Source organism: Gambusia affinis, linkage group LG10 (genome assembly GCF_019740435.1).
Source record: "Gambusia affinis linkage group LG10, SWU_Gaff_1.0, whole genome shotgun sequence".
In the NCBI taxonomy this organism is placed as follows: domain Eukaryota; kingdom Metazoa; phylum Chordata; class Actinopteri; order Cyprinodontiformes; family Poeciliidae; genus Gambusia; species Gambusia affinis.
The window spans coordinates 28037932-28055028 of NC_057877.1; the positions used below are offsets into that span (position 1 = coordinate 28037932).

Here is a 17097-nt window from a genome sequence, read left to right on the forward strand (position 1 = left end):
ATTTGCAAGCTTTGCTGGATTGGAGTTTCTTATAAAAACAAAAAAGGCACCAAGTTGGAGTAAATCTAAGTTATTCACACTTACAATTTGTTCCAGTTTGATCTATTTAAATTTATGGTTGTTGCGTTCCTGTTTAGTTGAGATTTGAATGCTTGTAGAAAGAAGAGGGAACGCACTTTGAGCAGGATGGGAGGTCCTTCAGCTGCAAAACCAAGACATAGTTCAGAATCACTTCCAGAAATCCTATCAAGAAAAAAAACTTTTTAATCTCACTTTAAAAGAGAAATCCTGCCAGCCTCCCAAACCCAACCTTCAAATTTAGATTTAAATCATTAGAAATATAATTTTCAACATATTTAACCAGAACTTTGTCTTAAAATTATGATTTTTTTAAGGTTTAAAAGCAGTTGCATCGTTTTTGTGTGACGATGTGCCAGGTGCTTTCCTCCTTGGCAGAGATTAAAATGCAGCAGTCCAATTAGAGATGCTTCGGTTGCAGCAATTACAGGGTGGAAATGGTGGGAGCCTCTCACACACACACTCATACTTCACACACATCTGAGGCATCTTGGCTGTGAGTTTTGTTTACTTTGTGCTGTTGCTGTGAAGGTGAAACCAGCGCCTGCATTTTTATCACGTTTAAAGGATTAACTGAGGAATGGAGGAGGATTAGAGCCACTCAACAAAAAGGAATTCTGACTTCTTCTCAGATTCTGTATTTAATCTGAGTTTTGATCTGAGGTTTTTTTCTAGAATTCAGATTTTTTTATTTTTTCGTCCAAATTCTGATGTTTTCACAAAATTCTGATTTTTGTTTTTAGTTCTGATTCTTTGTTCTCTAGGAGTTCTGTTATTTTTTGTTGGAGTTCTGCGGTTTTCACATAATTTATTTTTAGTTTTTTTCATAATTCTAAATTTTTTTTCAGAATTCTGATGTTTTTTGTCGTAATTCTCAGTTTCATCTCAGGATTCTGACTTTTCTCAGATTTTGATTTAATATTGAATTCTGACTTTAATCTCAAGATCCTGATTTTATTTTATTTTTTTTCAGAATTCAAACTTTTGAACTCAGAAGATTAAAGTCAAATCAGAAAAAAAAGTCAATATGTTTTTTAAGTGGCCTTTCTCCTCTTCCATAACTAAAAGTATTAATATAATTTTAAAGTTAGAATAAAACTACCACTTGTATTAGTTTTGATATTTCGGAGTACTGGACTTATTTTTTTTAAAAACAATCAATCAGAGGATTGTTTCAAAGTAGTCTTTTTTTTCTTAACCTCTAATTTGCATGTTTTCATTTGAGTGTCAAAGTTAGCTTAATTATTTTTAGTATTTCTCATGTAAATCTAGTTTGTGCTTCATCTTGAGTTTTTATTAGTTTTATCCCACAACCTTTATATATTGACAGACAGGATGAGATGGAAATTATCAGCATGACCCAGAGTTAATACTCGGCGTATTATCAACATCGTTCTGTTTCTGTCTCGCAGTCGTCATTCAGCTGTAGCCTCTCATATCTGGATATCTTGCTCCTTGAACTGGACTCATTTAAAATAAGAACATCCTGAAACAAAATGTCCTCCAAATTATCCAAATGCTCTTTAATCTCGTTCCGTTTCAGCTGATAAGACTTGGTATTTAGATTTTATTTTAGGATTTCTTGTGAGGTCTGAGCTGGGTTCAGTTCTGTTTTGATGTTAGTTGATGTGAACAGAACATGATGCATCATGAACAGATGCAATCACACATCTGCTCATGACGGTAAAGTTAAAATAACCGCAGTCATTTAGTGAGATCTGTTATCAACTTCCTCTCCTTGGTCAAATCAAAACATCTAGAAAACACAAAATACCAAACGCTCAGCGTTTCATGAACATCCACATATTTTATGGTTGCCATCATCTTTAAATGCTGTTTGAAGAAGTAAACACAATTGTTAACATGTTGAATCTGGCATGTTCAGCATATTTTACACAACAAAATGCAATTAATATTACAACAAAACTAGTCCAGTGGGTTAGCGCTGAAACTTATCGCTCTTCTGACGATTCATCAGATTCAAAGATCGTCTCATTCTGCAGATTTTACATTGAACCACAAAAACACATCATTTGTTTAGTGTAATGTATGTTGACAATGATGCCATAAACATTTATAGTTTATTTATAATTTATTAGAATTAGAATCAATCCAAATCCCATTTTGCTTCTACAGAGCAGTTTCACACACAGCTAGGTTCGTGCTAAAGTGTTTCCTTTTGCTTTTCATGTGACTCGTTGATGTTTTGGGTCAGAAAACAAAACATCAGATTGAATTCAGAACTTTGCCTTGAACACAATAACTTTTGTTGCTGAGGATTTTGACTTTTTGAAGCTTACACTCACATGGACTCGTGTCGCTGCGTCTCCATTACATATGTGGACTAAGTTTTGTTGATATTTTGCTAATGTTGAAAAAACACTTATTTCGCAGTTGCGGTGTTTCCATGTTAGCATTTTATTCAAATGTTGGAGTGGCTACTTGTGTGGCGTTTTCGGTAAACTGAAGTCGGCCATTTTACAGTACAGCTACGGATTTAACCCCTTATAATGACAGATTTTTATGAACAGTGCTTTGCTCTGAGCTACACGTTGTCAAATAAAATCACAAACAAACCATCCTCCTCTTACCACTTCCTGTCGTCTTCTTTGGCGTTTCCTCCAGTAGTAACAACCAGCTGTTGATCATGTGACTCAAAAGATTGTCAAAGAAATGTTTCTATTGAAGTTTTGCTAAATAAATCTACGTTGATCCTTGAAAAAGAAACCACCTTTAATCAAAAAATGTGAAATTATTTCAAAACTGGCGAGTTTTCTTTAAGTGAATTTATTATTATTTCAATTTGGGTAATTTTATGGCTAATGGAAATGCAGTTAGTGAAATCTAGGTTAGGATAACCAGCGCTTCTCGATTCCAGTCCTCAGGCCTCCTGCTCTGCATGTTTTAGATGTTCCTCTATTCCAGAGCAGCTGATTCAAATGACTGCATGACCATCAAGTGCTGCAGGAGCCTGTTAATCACCCAAAGGTTCAATCCAGGTGTGTAGCAGAAGGGAAACACCTAAAACATGCAGGGCAGGGGGGGCGTGAGGACGGGAATTGAGAAACACTGGGATAACCCAACTTTTTCTACGTCAAAAGAAATAGTAACCTCTACAACATTTAGAAGATTTTTCTTCTTACTATTTACTGCTTCTGTTTCATCTCACACTGGATTAGCAGAACCAGGCTAATATGGAGAAACTATCAAGATTGCTGCTTAAGGCTGAAGGCTGCATGGTGGTGCAGTTGTTTGCACTGTTGCCTCGCAGCGTTTAAAACTCTCAGGGGGTTTTCTGCATGAATTTTGCCCCCTTCCTTCCCTCGGTCTTACAAGGACAAGCAGTTATAGACGAATTCAAATGAAAGCATTGCCTCTCCTTTCTCCTGGCATTAAGGAATTTAAACCTCCGTAAAGACGTTTTCTGATTAATCTCCATGATGCAGGCAGAAGCAGGTTTCTGGAAGGAAAAGATGAGGAATTTACAGAAATGAGAAGAGCCTCATTAAATTAGTTTTTTCAGGTGAGAACAAGTTCGCACAAGCACTGGAAACGGATTTGATACCTTCGGTGTAAGACGTTGTACATGCATACCATATGTACATGTTTGTACTTATGTACAAAGTCTCTTAAAATAACTAAGATGCAATTAGGTGACTAATGAGAAATTCTGGTGTGCAACTTTTTCCTTTTGGCTTCAGGCTGCATGTTGCATTGTTTAGATACGCTTTCCCTGTTAAGAAGTTGTGTGGAGTTAATTATTATTATTATTATTATTATTATTGGGGAAATTACTGTTGATGCTCTTCCTAAGAATTAAATTTCACAATTTTCCAACAACCTTTTGTTTTGGAGCAGCTGGTGTTTACTTCTGTTTCTGATCGGAGACGTGCACATGGGCACACCAGCATGCATCTGTAAACAAATCTATTGGAAAGAAGAGCAGCGGAGGAGGAGAGGGAGGAAGGAGACGAAGAGTCCAAGGAATGAGGGGGAGCGAAAAGAGAGTCGAAGTTACTGAAGTGGGTGATATCAGGGTGAGAATGTTCTGTGGAGACTTTGTATCGTCCATTTGAGCAGCTGCTTAAAACATGCTGACAACCCGAAGGCAAACTGCTGTATTCTACCAAAACAGCTCTGAGGATAAAGTTAGTTATTTTAAAGTTTGACGGAAAACTGAGGAGAATAAACTGGTGTCCAATGTTTGCAAACCAGTGTTCAGGTTGGAGCAGAAGCAAGAATTTCTGCTAACAGGAAATGTGCTATTCATAATAATTAGTCATGCTAACGCGCTAAAAGCGCTACACCAAGAAACTAATGCTAATGCCCTCAATACAGCCATGTTGACCCCCACCATGTGTCAATGACATTATTACAACATACGTTGTTGCTCTCAACAGGCTGTAGAATCCATGCTCTCAATGCATTCTGGGTACAGAGTAAATGTCATGCAACCCTCAAGCACCAATTAAATTTCTACATTATAATTTGTGTGTTCGCCTTTGGATATTGTACTCATGTTTATGTTTTGTCCTCTACTTTCCTGTTTCTGTATGTTTCTTGTTTAAAATAACATTTTTGGGAAAAATAGGATGGAACATGAAGAGAGGAAACAGAACCCTCTTCACCCACTTCAAAATAAGAGCATGAACATAAACGTCTTAACTGCTTGAAGGATTCTTAACAGCCACAAACCGAAACTTCAGCACAGACGTCAAACTTTATTCAGCTGAAAGTTTATAAAATAGCCAAGAAAATCAGAGGGTTAGTATTTAGTGGGAAAAATTAAAAGGGAAGCTACGTTTGCTGAGCGTTTTCAAAGTTAGCAAATGTTCTAAACGCAAAGATAGCTCCTCTGTTAGCGCATTAGCAGAAGAGTGCCAACCACTGCAGAGATCCAAAGAAAGCAAGTGATTGAAACTCCATGGTTCCAGGTTCATTTGTGTTTGCTAAAGCTTTGATTTACACCTTAATCTTTAAAATGTAACAAATGTTACTGAATTGTCAGCTTGAGCCAAACATTAAAATAGCAGAGGAAGAGGATGCAACAACATGAAACAAACAAAACCAAACCTGGTTTCTGTTTTCTAGTGACTCTTTACTTCATATCTATTTAACCATCTTGTTCTTTTGAGAACAAATAAAAGTTTTAAACTCAACGACCCAGGCCAGGATGATCTTCGTCCTCTTCCCTTTCTAAACAACCCCCTCCTCTGCGTCTGTTCTGAGATTTTTGGGAAATCTCAGGTGATTCAGGAGAAGATTATAGACCCGACTCTGACTCAGAGCTCAGCTTCTTGGAAATACCACCCTCACAGACGAAAGAGGACAGGAAAGATCACATGAAGCTGAGCACAGGTTGACTCAGAGAGAGGAAAACGGGAAAATTCGATTTTTACTTAGAAACCTGTAGATTATGAACCTACTTCCCTAAAAACGACCAAAACATCTCAAAGGAACCACCAGAACATGGATCTTCAAACAATAAACACATAAATTCTCATACAAGCTTTAATTATGGGATGTTGTTGTCAGCTCTGAGAAGAAGCTCAACACATTTAAAATAACTTAACGTTTATTTTAAGTTGCGTAACCTAATCACATCTTGTTCACAAGATGAAATCAAATTATTTTTAAACACTGGCTCCATTTGTTTTTGGTCATTTATTTATTGCACCTCTAAAACTTTAGCGAGGAATAAAACTCGTTTACCAATATTTAGATGCAAAACAAATTTTTAACATGTCAGTTGAGATGCCCACGTCTCTGAATGCTTTAAATAAGCTTCTTAAATCCCATTTGGTGAGATTACAGAGTGGAAGTTCAAAGAAGTTGCATCTGTGATGCAGTTAGATTATTTAGCATTCAAATTTAAACGATTTAAATAATTTATTAATTTATTTTAAGTAATTTAAATGGAGGTAATTCAAGCAAGACTGTTCGGACATTATTTTCTTTTTTCTTTGGTGCTTTCCATAGTTCAGAGTGATGTCACTGAGGGCGGCCATCTTGTTTGACAAAATTATCTTAAAGTTTTTTATTTATTTGAACTTTGAACTCTACAGGTCAATGATGAAATATAGTCAGGCTAAGACTTGTTTTGTTTTAATTATGAGAATAAATTCATAAAATTACAGGAATAAAGCTGCAATATTAGAACTCAAAAAAACAAAAAATTACAAAAAGCTTAAAATTAATTAATCAAATCAAATTTTATTTGTTCAGCACATTTCAGCAGCAAGGCATTTCAAAGTGCTTTACATCGTATCAGACACAAAAACACAATGAAACATAGAATCAACAATCAAAACAGAACATTAATCAGATTCCGTCATCCATCCATCCATTATCTGAACACCCTTCTTCCCTAATGGGGTCGGGAGGGTTGCTGGTTCCTCTCCAGCTGCGTCCCGGGCGAGAGGCGGGGTCACCCTGGACAGGTCGCCAGTCTGTCGCAGGGCAACACAGAAAACAGACAGGACACACAACCATTCACACACACACTCACACCTAGGGAGAATTTAGAGAGACCAATTAACCTGACAGTCATGTTTTTGGACTGTGGGAGGAAGCCGGAGAACCCGGAGAGAACCCACCATGCACAGGGAGAACATGCAAACTCCATGCAGAAAGATCCCGGGCCGGGAATCGAACCCAGGACCTTCTTGCTGCAAGGCAACAGCTCTACCAACTGCACCACTGTGCAGCCCTCAGATTCTGTCAATAAATTTATAATTGATTACGTTTCAAATACAGTCCTAATCAGGTGGGTTTTTAGTTGAGATTTAAAGGAAGTCAGTGTTTCAGCTGTTTTACAGTTTTCTGGAAGTTTGTTCCAGTTTTAAAAAATTAAAATAAAAGAAAAAGTCACACTTTGTTGTAAGTTATAAAAATAAGGAAAAACTTAAATTTTTTTTGAACACATCAGGATCAAATTATTGTCATCAGCAGGACTGTGAAGTAATCTGGATCAGTCTGGACGTTTTTCTCTTATTAAAATGACTTTTTATCTTAATTGTAAGACATTCTAGTAAAACTTCACCCTGCTAATATCACCAGACTTTACTTTCATAATTAAACAAAATTTCTCGTAGTGTGGCTTGATACTCTTGTGGGTCTCACAGAAGGAATAATTGAAATAAAAGCCATTTTAAAAAAATATTTTCGTTTTGTAATTTATTTTCTAGGAAAGAAAGATGAAAAATAAAGCAATTAAAATCAAATTTGATATGGAAAATATCAGAGATTTTAATTTTACAATCAGAAGAAACATGTCTGTCAATTTAAAAGATTTGCTTTGTAAATTTCCCACAACTGCAAATGTTACTGGACGATAAATTTTCCCTGAAGTAATCGCGATAAACGATAATATTGTTGTTTTGAGACCATTTTCAAGTGATATTAATGGTAATTATGGCAAAATAATGAAATAACTCATTCTCAAATATCTTTAATGTCTAATAAACATTTAACACTGGAACTGGAAGACATTTAAATTTTCAAAAGAAATAAACGAAGCAAAATTAATTATGAAGTCTCTGTAAACAAAACTATCCTTAAAAAAGCAGCTAGTTGAGACCAAAACACCAAACAAACTTTTACCATCCATGTTTGGTAGAGAAAGAGAAAAACAATAAATCATCCAAAAGAAAATTATTGAGTTTGTTTGAATTTATCATGCAATCAATTGATTTATTGCTTTTTGTGTCAGATATCCTACCCAGGAGAATTTATCAGTTTTCTGCTGCTTTTACATTGTTTGAACACCGGGTGGCGCCACAAAGCACAAGTGCAAAAACAAAAAATAAAAAAATGTAATCAAGTCCCAAAGATTTACTCATCTAATGACAGAATCCTGTCAGCGTGTTGCTCCAATAAAAACTTTTTAGGAGCAAAGCGATGGTCTGACAGCGCAGATCCAAACGTTTCTCTGAGTGTCGTTAGTGGGTCATCGGATCATCTTTACCTCCTGTTGCAGCAGGACGGGGTTATTGCATTGTCTGCAGGAAAACACACACACACACACACACACACGTGTCTGTGTGTTATCAACTGCAGACAATACAAAGGAACCGGAGGACAAAGACAGGAGAGAGAGTTTTATCCTGAAGGCTGCCAGCAAAGACCAAACAATCTGAGTGGAACTCCAACGTCAGAAGGAGAATCTTAAACCTGCAGCTGGTTTAAGCTTCAACCAACATGGAGTCAAGCAGGTCAGCCTCATTAATCTTCAGAGTGAATAAAGTTCCTCAGATATTTTGCAACCTCACTGGCGTTAGCTCATTTTGTTCCTTCACTGCAAAAACACAAAATCTAACCAAGTAATTTTGGTTTAGTTTCTAATGCAAATGTCTTAGAAATAAGACAAACACTAACTTACAAGAAACGTTTAACATGAGGAAAACGTCTTGCTTTTTTAATGATGCATAAAAACCGTATAGTGACACTGTCATCAGCATAAAAATAAGATTTTTATTGTTTTTGCAGTGGGTCCAGGACTTGTGCAGGTCTAGAATTAGGGAAAGAGCAGCTGAAATCTGTGCAGATCCCACACATCCTGGACACAAACTGTTTAGACTTTTACTTTCAGGGGAAAAACCAAAACAAGAATAACTCACCACCAAAACCTGCCTTTGTGTTGTTAAGCAACTTTTACCCGAGTAAACTTGACTTTTAGCAGCATTTCTTACTAAACTGTTCTTTTTACTTTGACTAGAGTAATTTTATTATGAAGTGTCTCTAATCTTACTTGAGGAAATTTTCTGGATTAAAACATGTTTTAACCATAAAGTCACCAGACACAGACTCACACCTGCAGCTTAAAGTTTCATCCGTTTTTTATTGAAAGAAACTGATTTGGAAAAATTTTCTTTTGCCTTATTTTGTAAATTTTTTGTTATTTATATAAATTATTGTCATTTTAGTTCTTAAAATACCAAAATGTCCCCTTAACTTTATATTTTGTTCTGTCTGATTGTGCAACTTTTAAATATTAAAAAGAGCGTTTGAGTCTTTTCTAGATTTCCTTTTCCATCACCAGATCATTTGGTGTTTGTTTGTGTAAGATGCTGCAAACAAAAGAAATATGAGGCTGTGCAGGAAACGCACCGGAGAGGAGGTGAGCTGGATGTGGGAGGAGGAGTTCGGCTTGAGAAGGCACAAAAGGAAAACTCCTCCCAGACGCAGAGGAGCAGGAGGAGGAGCTGGACGCTCGCAAATCGCTCCCAGGAGAGACGAGGAAGAGGAGCAGGATGAGGAGGAGGGACGGGCTTGTGATTGTGTGGCGCTACTTGCTGTTGCCTGCCTGAAGCGGTGCGAGTGTGCAGGACGTTCAGCCGGTCAGCCACTCCGTTTTGGAAAGCATGAGAAGGAAAAAGCTTGGAGGAAGTGTGAAGGACTGAGAGCTGAAACAGCAACAATCCGGCAGAAGAGTCGATTCTTCCAGGTGAGAGTGACTGGAGAGTCTGGGACTGTAAACACAGGAACGAGTGGAAGTTGATCTGACGGCACCTGAGGCAGCAAACCAATTATCAGATTTATCTGAATCAGGTTCGGATCTTCTAAACTTTTGATTTTATTACTCCAGACCATCTCGTTTGAATCTTTGAGCGAGTTATATTTGCTTTGAGAGTTTGTGAGCAGTAATTTCTCCTCCCCAGGCGATGGGTGTTACTGTGGTCGTTGAGATTGTTGAAATCCCAGCAGGACGTAATTATATGAAAGATAACAGATACAATCAACAGCCCGGCTCCTGAAAATGTTCCTTTAAATCTCACGCAAGACGCTGATTTTTGGTTCATTCCTTCTTCCAAATTGCTGTTTTTTTTTGTATCGGAGGAACTTTTGCTCAAACCCAACAGATGGTATTTACTTTGACTGGACCGACTCGACCTCTGACCTTCCAGACGTTTTTAAACGACGAGCTGCAGGTCGGATGATGACATGCAGACGTTTTGTTGGAGTGACCAGAGCAGCAGTTTCTTTCAGACGTTAGTCAGTGTCGTGTCTTAAACTACAAAGCAAGATTCAGCGTTAAAAGCAGGGGTGTTCAAAGTGAGGCGCAGGGGCCGTTTGTGGCCAGGGACTGAATTTGTGCGGCCCCCAACTGCAGTTTAAAAATGATACAAATTTGACCCGTAGATGCAGATGGAGACTTTTAAAATATACAATACATTATGGGTAAATTTTAATAAATGTAAAGTACAAAGTCAGCTTTGATTTAGTTGATTAAACTTCACTAAATGTAGCAAACTTTTTCAAAGAAACTGAAAACTAGATGATACAGCAAACTTTCAAAATCTACAGCGGTGAATCAGGACAATTATGGATTAAAAAAAAGAAAAAGTTTCCACCAAAGATTTGAGATTAATCAAATTTTCTACCAGGAAAGTTGAAAGGTTTGAGTTTCAAGTGTCAAAAATGTTTGACTTTTGAAACTCATGAAAATTTTGAAAGTCAACAATGTTGAAAATTTTTTCTAGAAAATTTCTCAAAATTTCAGATTTTTTTTTCTAGCAAATTTTAAACTTTTCAAACTCAGAACTTTTTATGATTTTTTTTTCTAGTTTTTTGGTGGAAATGTACTTATACTTTTCCTTACTTAAAAAAACTTACCTGTCATGGAAACACTTTAAAAATATTTTACTGACAATAAGTATTCATGAAGGAAGAATTAAAGCCGGCTATTTTGCTTGATTTTAAGGTTTTTCCTTTTTTTTTACTCTGCAATTTTTTTGGCCCCTGTTTAGAAAAGTTGCTGAAAATGTCAGAGTAAGAGTACCACTACTTACTACTCTTAGTAAATATGTAAAAACATATTTTTTCTCAAGTAAGAGTAAAAAGTACACTCAAGTACTGAGATCAAATTATCAATCATTTCATATTTAAAAGTTGCATCATCAGATGGACCAAACGACCAAAATGACAATAAGTAACAAAAAATAACAAAATCAGACAAAATAAAATGTTTCAAAGTCAGTTTTTTTCAATAAAACAGTAAAAATATTCCTAAAAGTTTTTGTTTTCTTTTTCAAAATAGTTACTCATGTAACTGTAAGTAGCTTCTACCCAACTCTGCATATTAAGTAGATTGTATTTCTGCAGATTAATTCCTCTGACCTCGTGGTTCGGAAGCTGTGAAGCGTAAGAAATTTCATTTGTTGACGTCGTTACTCAACTTCATATTGATCCTTCCACAAAACGCCGTTTGTAAACTTCTGGATGTAAAACAATATTACACACACACGAGGAGATCTTGACTTAATATGTTGAGAGTTTCTACCTCCTTTCCATGTCTCCCCTTTTCCATTTAGTTTTTTTGTACCTGACCTTTGCCCTTCAGCCTACTGGACTATCAGGTGTGAAAACAGTCCAAGTTACAATAGTTTCAAGTGAAACAGTTTGATGTTTGATTCTTTTCTGCAGCAGCCAGAAATTGTTCCTGAAGTTGAGCTGAATGTGTTTCCAGTTGCTCAAAGTGAGATTATCAGTAGCTGTGTTTCCATTCACTGTGTCTATTGCAATTTGACATTTTGAAAATAAATTTAGGGCTTTATGGAAACCCACACATTGTGACAAAAACTCATGTTTTTGATAAAATGTTTTGGCATTAAAATCAGTTGGGTTTATCTTTTTGCTGTATTGAAATTGGTTTATTTCGCAAAACAGCAATGAAAACACTTTTTTTGCATGAAACGAGTCACATGATCAACAACAGGATGTTACTACTGGTGGAAACCATGAAGTAGTTGAAAACAGGAAGTAGTTGACACTGTGTGTCATTAAAAACTTGTTCAGGTCTGATTTTAATCACGTTTCTTATTTAATGGAAACACCACAGTTGTGTTTTTTCGACATTAGCAGAATATCTGTATGTTGACATTTTACCCCCCTCTGTGTGCAGAATGAGTTCACATGCTGAGAGAAGTCAGGTGTTCATGTGTGAGAAAGTGAGAGAGATGGACAAGCCAACAAAGATTGTAGAGGCTTTAAGTGGCAGCTACTGCTGTGGGATTTAATACAGACCTCATTAACATGTTACACACACACACACACACACACACACACACACATGCATGTGTGCTGGTGGGCCCACGCACAGAAGAGCGCAGTAGGACATCTCTCTCTCCAGCTTCAACAAAGACTGACTCTACACAGCAGTCATGTGACAGTCGTTCCCATTGTTCACTTCTGGCCAGGGGTGGTTTTCCTAATGTGTGTGTGTGCGTGTGGGTGTGTGTGTGTGTGTGTATTAAAGTCTCTTCTGCAACAGGAAAACTCCTCTAGCCAGCCAGAGGAAGCGGCTCATTCCCAAACATGTTTGCGTTCGTCCTCTCCATTGTGTTTAATGACTGAGCGGCGCTGCAGCCGATCTCTCATCTAAACTGCTGCGAATGTGGAGAAAATAGAAAATCTGTTCATTTTTTATGTCATAACCAAAGTTGGGTAGTTACAAGTTACATTTACTTGAGTAACATTTTTGAAAAATGTACTTTGGGGAGTATTTTTGCTCAACTGTACGCAGATAATTTCATTATGAAGTATCTCTTCTCTTTCTTGAGTAAAATTTCTGGATTTTCTTCCCACTGAATGAAAAACAAATTCAGCAGACAAAGTTTTTGATAAAGTTTCATAAGTTTTTTTATTGAAAGGAACTGATTTAGAAACATTTTATTTTACCAGATTTTTTACATTTTTTGTTGAATTATTGTCATTTTGGTTCTTAAAATACCAAAATTTCAACTTTATGCTTCAATGTTGCAGTAGTTCTACATTTATTTATGTGCAATTCTTGGGTTGTCTGCCTAAGAGTGTACTTAAGTAAAAGTATCACTATTTAAATATAATTTTACTGAAGTAAAAATAAGAAATGGCAAGAAGTTACTCAAGTAAGAGTAAAAAAGTATTTGGTAAAAAGATACGGCGTAACTGATACAATTATTGATCATTACATCATCAGGTGGAACAAAATAAGAAGTTAAGTGGAAATTTTGGTATTTTAAGGACCAAAATGACAATAATTCATATAAGTAACAAAAAAACTTGAGAAACTTTCACAGAAACTGCAGGTGTGTGTCTGGTGAATTTATGATTAAAGCATGTTTGTTTTTCATTCAGTGGGTAAACAATCCAGAAGTTTTACTCAAGTACGATTAGATATACTTTATAATATAATTACTCAAGTACAGCGCAGTAAAAATACTCCTAAAAGTAAATATTTCTTCCACAAAGTTACTCCAGTAAATGTAGCTCGTTACTGCGCAGCTCTGAAACTCAGCTGGTTGATGTGAAGAAGAAAACTGTTCATAACCGCCACTTTGTGGATTAAGGAAAGTGCATCTTGAGCTCTGATTGGTGTTTTGCTGTCAGCTGCAGACTCGGGCCGGGCGCCGGCAATCCAGCAGCTGGACTGAAATCAGTTGGATGTTGAAGAAAAGTTTTGTTTTGAGAGATGATTGTGGGAGGAGACAAAAACTTTTTATTATCACTAATCTTTTATAATGGGTCGCCTCTCGTTGATATGTTTATGCTGCCATTTCCTCTTCCTGTGTGTGTGTGTGTGTGTGTGTGTGTGTGTACCCAACTCAAGGCCTTCTGCGCCAGCGCTAACAAAGACCCAGAATGTTTTGTCTGGTGTTCCGCTGCCCAGGAGAGGCTTGTGATTGGTTTGATGCTGCAGGTTTTCCTAAAATAACTTCTGATTTTATCTACATGTTGCTTCCAGCTGTGATGTTTGAGCAAAGATTTGCTGCAGTTTTATGTAAATTTTCTGGGAAAATGAATATTTTTAAAAATGACTTCATAAATGCAGGTTTTGGTCTCGCCTTGTACTTGTTTGGTTTTTGGAAGCAGTGCCCTGAAGGGAAAGGTCTTAACAGTTTGTGTCCAGGATGTGTGGGGTCTGCAGTGTCCTGTTTTCTGACTCTAAACCCGCACAAGTGCTGGATGCACTGCAAAAACACAAATGTTACTAAATAGTTTTGGTCTAGTTTCTAGTACAACTATCTAAATAAGACAAAACTAACTGAGAAGTAACTTTTGATGTAGGAGCTTGTTTTAAGTAAATAATTCATTAATAATGATGAAAAACAACTTGTTCCAATGGTAGATTATTTCAGCAAAACATGTAGAAATATTTTTATAAGTGAAATAATATGCCAGTGAATCTAGTGCTTTTTAAATTAACAACTATTCAGTAAAACAACAACTATTCAGTATCTTGCACCAAAAAGACTTTGTAAGGTTTTGTTGTCATTGTCAGTCTTGTCCAGTCTATCACTGATATCCTAACTACAATTATTGTTGTTGTTAATCTTGTTTTTCATACATTGTTTTTAACACTTTAAGAACTTTCTTATTCTTCTGTCACACCTTGATTTCCTCTTTGCAGGACAATAAAAGCTGTTTCTGTTTCTGTTCCTACAGAAAGTCAGTCAAAACTGCAGTAAAGACAAAAACACCTTGATTAATGTCAGAACTTGAATGTGAAAGTATTTACACTCAAACATAATTGTCGCTTAAGTTGTCTGTTATGTACAGACACTGATTCATAGTTTGGGTGTTTTGAGGTTCTGTCATGTTTTCAGTAATGCTGCTGGGATTTTTTAGTGAAGCAAATAAATTCCTGGAACAGTGAAAGACTAACAGTTTGTCAGGCAGATCCTTTATTTTACTGATATTTGTCAAACAACTGAAACTGAACATGTGGGATATAAGGCCGTATTTGCAGATATGCAACTTTTACTAGAGACCACTGTAAAGTTTATTTTTCCTCTGCTGGAAAAAGTTTTAAGAAAAATAAAGGTGTAGCAACACCTTTTGCAAAAATCACATTTTGTGCATTTTTATACTTCCATTTCTACTTCTTCTAAAAACAATCCAAGTGCTTAAAAAAACACTTAGTCGTTTTTTGGCAATAAGTTCATGTTTTTTGGTGTTTGGAAAATGAGCCGTTTCAAAAACCTCCCGGTTTGTTGAGCCACAGTCGACGGGTACGTTGCCTAGCAACTCCAGCAGAATTCCACCCGTTACCTAGCAACCCAAGCTGAGCTCCAGCACATTCGGTCAGCTGGTTTTGTGAAAGTGTTTTGTTGTTGAGTCACCATCCAGAAACCACTTACTGCATTCTTGTTTGTTGTGCAGGAGGCTCTTCTTCTGCTTTTCAAAGCTGTGTAGTTGTAAAATTGTCCTTCTATTTGCATCCATTTCATCATGTGAGAGTAAACTTTGAGTTAGGGGGCGTGGCCAGCAGGAGCTTATTTGGATTTAAAGTGAGGAGATGCCCTACAACAGACTAAATTCTCATTATCTAATGTGTAAAAAAATGTAGTGAACATGTTTTGTATAGGCCATAGACCCATCCTGACATGTCCAAGGAAGCATAATAGGTCACCTATAACAAAAGCTTCTTTTGAAAGTAAAGACCGGTAATATCTGCTTTAATAGTGTTGTCATAACAACCGACATAACATAACTGTAACTGCATTTACATACTTTAATTTGTTTGCAAAAAAACCTAAATGTTAAAGCAAACAGCAGCAAACAGAAAAAAATTAAACCTGCTTTTGGTTCGGACCAAATGCCCTTCCTGGTCTGAATATACCCTGAAATAAAAAGTCCAAATTAAAACGTTGAGAAAAACAGGAAAATGTTGGTCAAGACCAACTTTGAAGTCTGAAGTTTAAAACAGAAAGAAATGTGACAAAACTTCTGCATTAAAAAAAACACAAAGAAATGGGGAGAAGTTTCCTGCTGCCTGGTCTGTTTAGCTTCCCGACTTAAAGGACTCAAAATGTAGCTTTTATTATTTTAACAATATGACATTTTCATCATATTACAATGCTACTTATCTTTATTCTCATTAATTTAAACAGATTTTAAGTGCTTTGGAACCAAAGGATTCCCTCCGAGTCGATCTGAAGTGTCCAACCTTGCAAGATGAAAGGTTCATTTGGAAAAATTACTAAAGGTTTTAAATTTATCCTGCGTTTCTAAAAATATCAGCTGCAGCAGAGGTAGAGGGTCGAAGGTCGTCCACAGCAGAGCGCTGATGTCAGCCGTTCTGCAGCATCACCACTCATGGATATGAAGCTCTGCTCAGTGATCTGACATAAGAAAACATTTAACTCATTACTGGGAGGATTCATCCTTACTGGGTTCATGTCAGAGGCAAATTAAAAGAGAAAATATAGCTGATATAAACTCAAACTGTGCTGAGCTACTTAAATTGTAACCTTGAATTTATGATGATTTGTACATATTTTGTGCACAAAATAAAACCTCAGTTGCTCCTACAAGCTTCAGTGCAGACAAAGTCACCAATTTCATACAAGTAAATATAACAAATAATTCTTATCTATTCTGAGTAAAAACAAACAATAAAACTTTAAAGGAATTAATAAAAATTCTAGATGTAATGCACCTTCAGTTTTGTTTTTAATCAGAGTGGCAATTAATCAAAGGCTATGTACAAAATCAGCAACATTTTCAATTCAAAAATCCTTTTTTGCTGTAAAATTATTGAATATAAAATGTAGCTATATGAGCTCAACAAAAGAGATACTTACTGTTTTGAATCTGTTATTTAGGTTATTCAACCATCAGATTGGTGCAAAGAAACATGGACTGCGGATGCTAGCATTAGCGTTAGCATCTGTGCTGCTGCCGTATGTTAGCATTAAGATGCTAATTTAGGTTTAACAGCTTCACTGACAGGCTAACTCCTTTTAGCACAACTTGAGCACAACAATAATCTTCTCCTTCGTCCCTTCATGTCGTTTTCTTAAAGCAGAAATTAACCACCAGCAGTTTGTTGTCCATCACAGCCGTCGCCTGTGCGTCAGATTTACGGACGTACCAGAAACAAAGGCTGGAACCTCCGCAGTAGGGATAGGTGATATTTCTTAAAAATAAAATGTTTTCTGGACACGAAATCTGATTTTAATAGATGTTTTTTCTTTCTCCTTTTCTTTTCTATTATTGCAAATGACAGAAAATATTTTATAAACTTGCTTTTATTTC

The 17097-nt window shown here is 36.4% G+C and overlaps 1 protein-coding gene and 1 long non-coding RNA gene across 3 annotated transcripts in view; one reads left to right on the plus strand and one right to left on the minus strand.

The window, feature by feature from the left end:
* bcar3 (BCAR3 adaptor protein, NSP family member) overlaps window positions 1–17097 on the plus strand; it is a 76671-nt gene that overhangs the window by 15243 nt on the left and 44331 nt on the right. The window contains exon 1 of one of the 2 annotated variants that reach the window (XM_044130582.1): window positions 9154–9523. The exons of the other annotated variant lie outside the window; for it this stretch is intronic. The gene's annotated coding sequence lies outside the window, so the exon portion shown is untranslated. Of the gene's footprint in view, window positions 1–9153; window positions 9524–17097 lie in introns of those variants that run through there. 2 annotated transcript variants of the gene reach the window in all.
* Window positions 15500–16916, minus strand: LOC122839184. The gene is made up of 2 exons (XR_006371994.1): window positions 16644–16916; window positions 15500–16181 (listed from the first exon to the last, which is right to left on the minus strand). It is a non-coding gene; the product is annotated as an uncharacterized LOC122839184 (long non-coding RNA).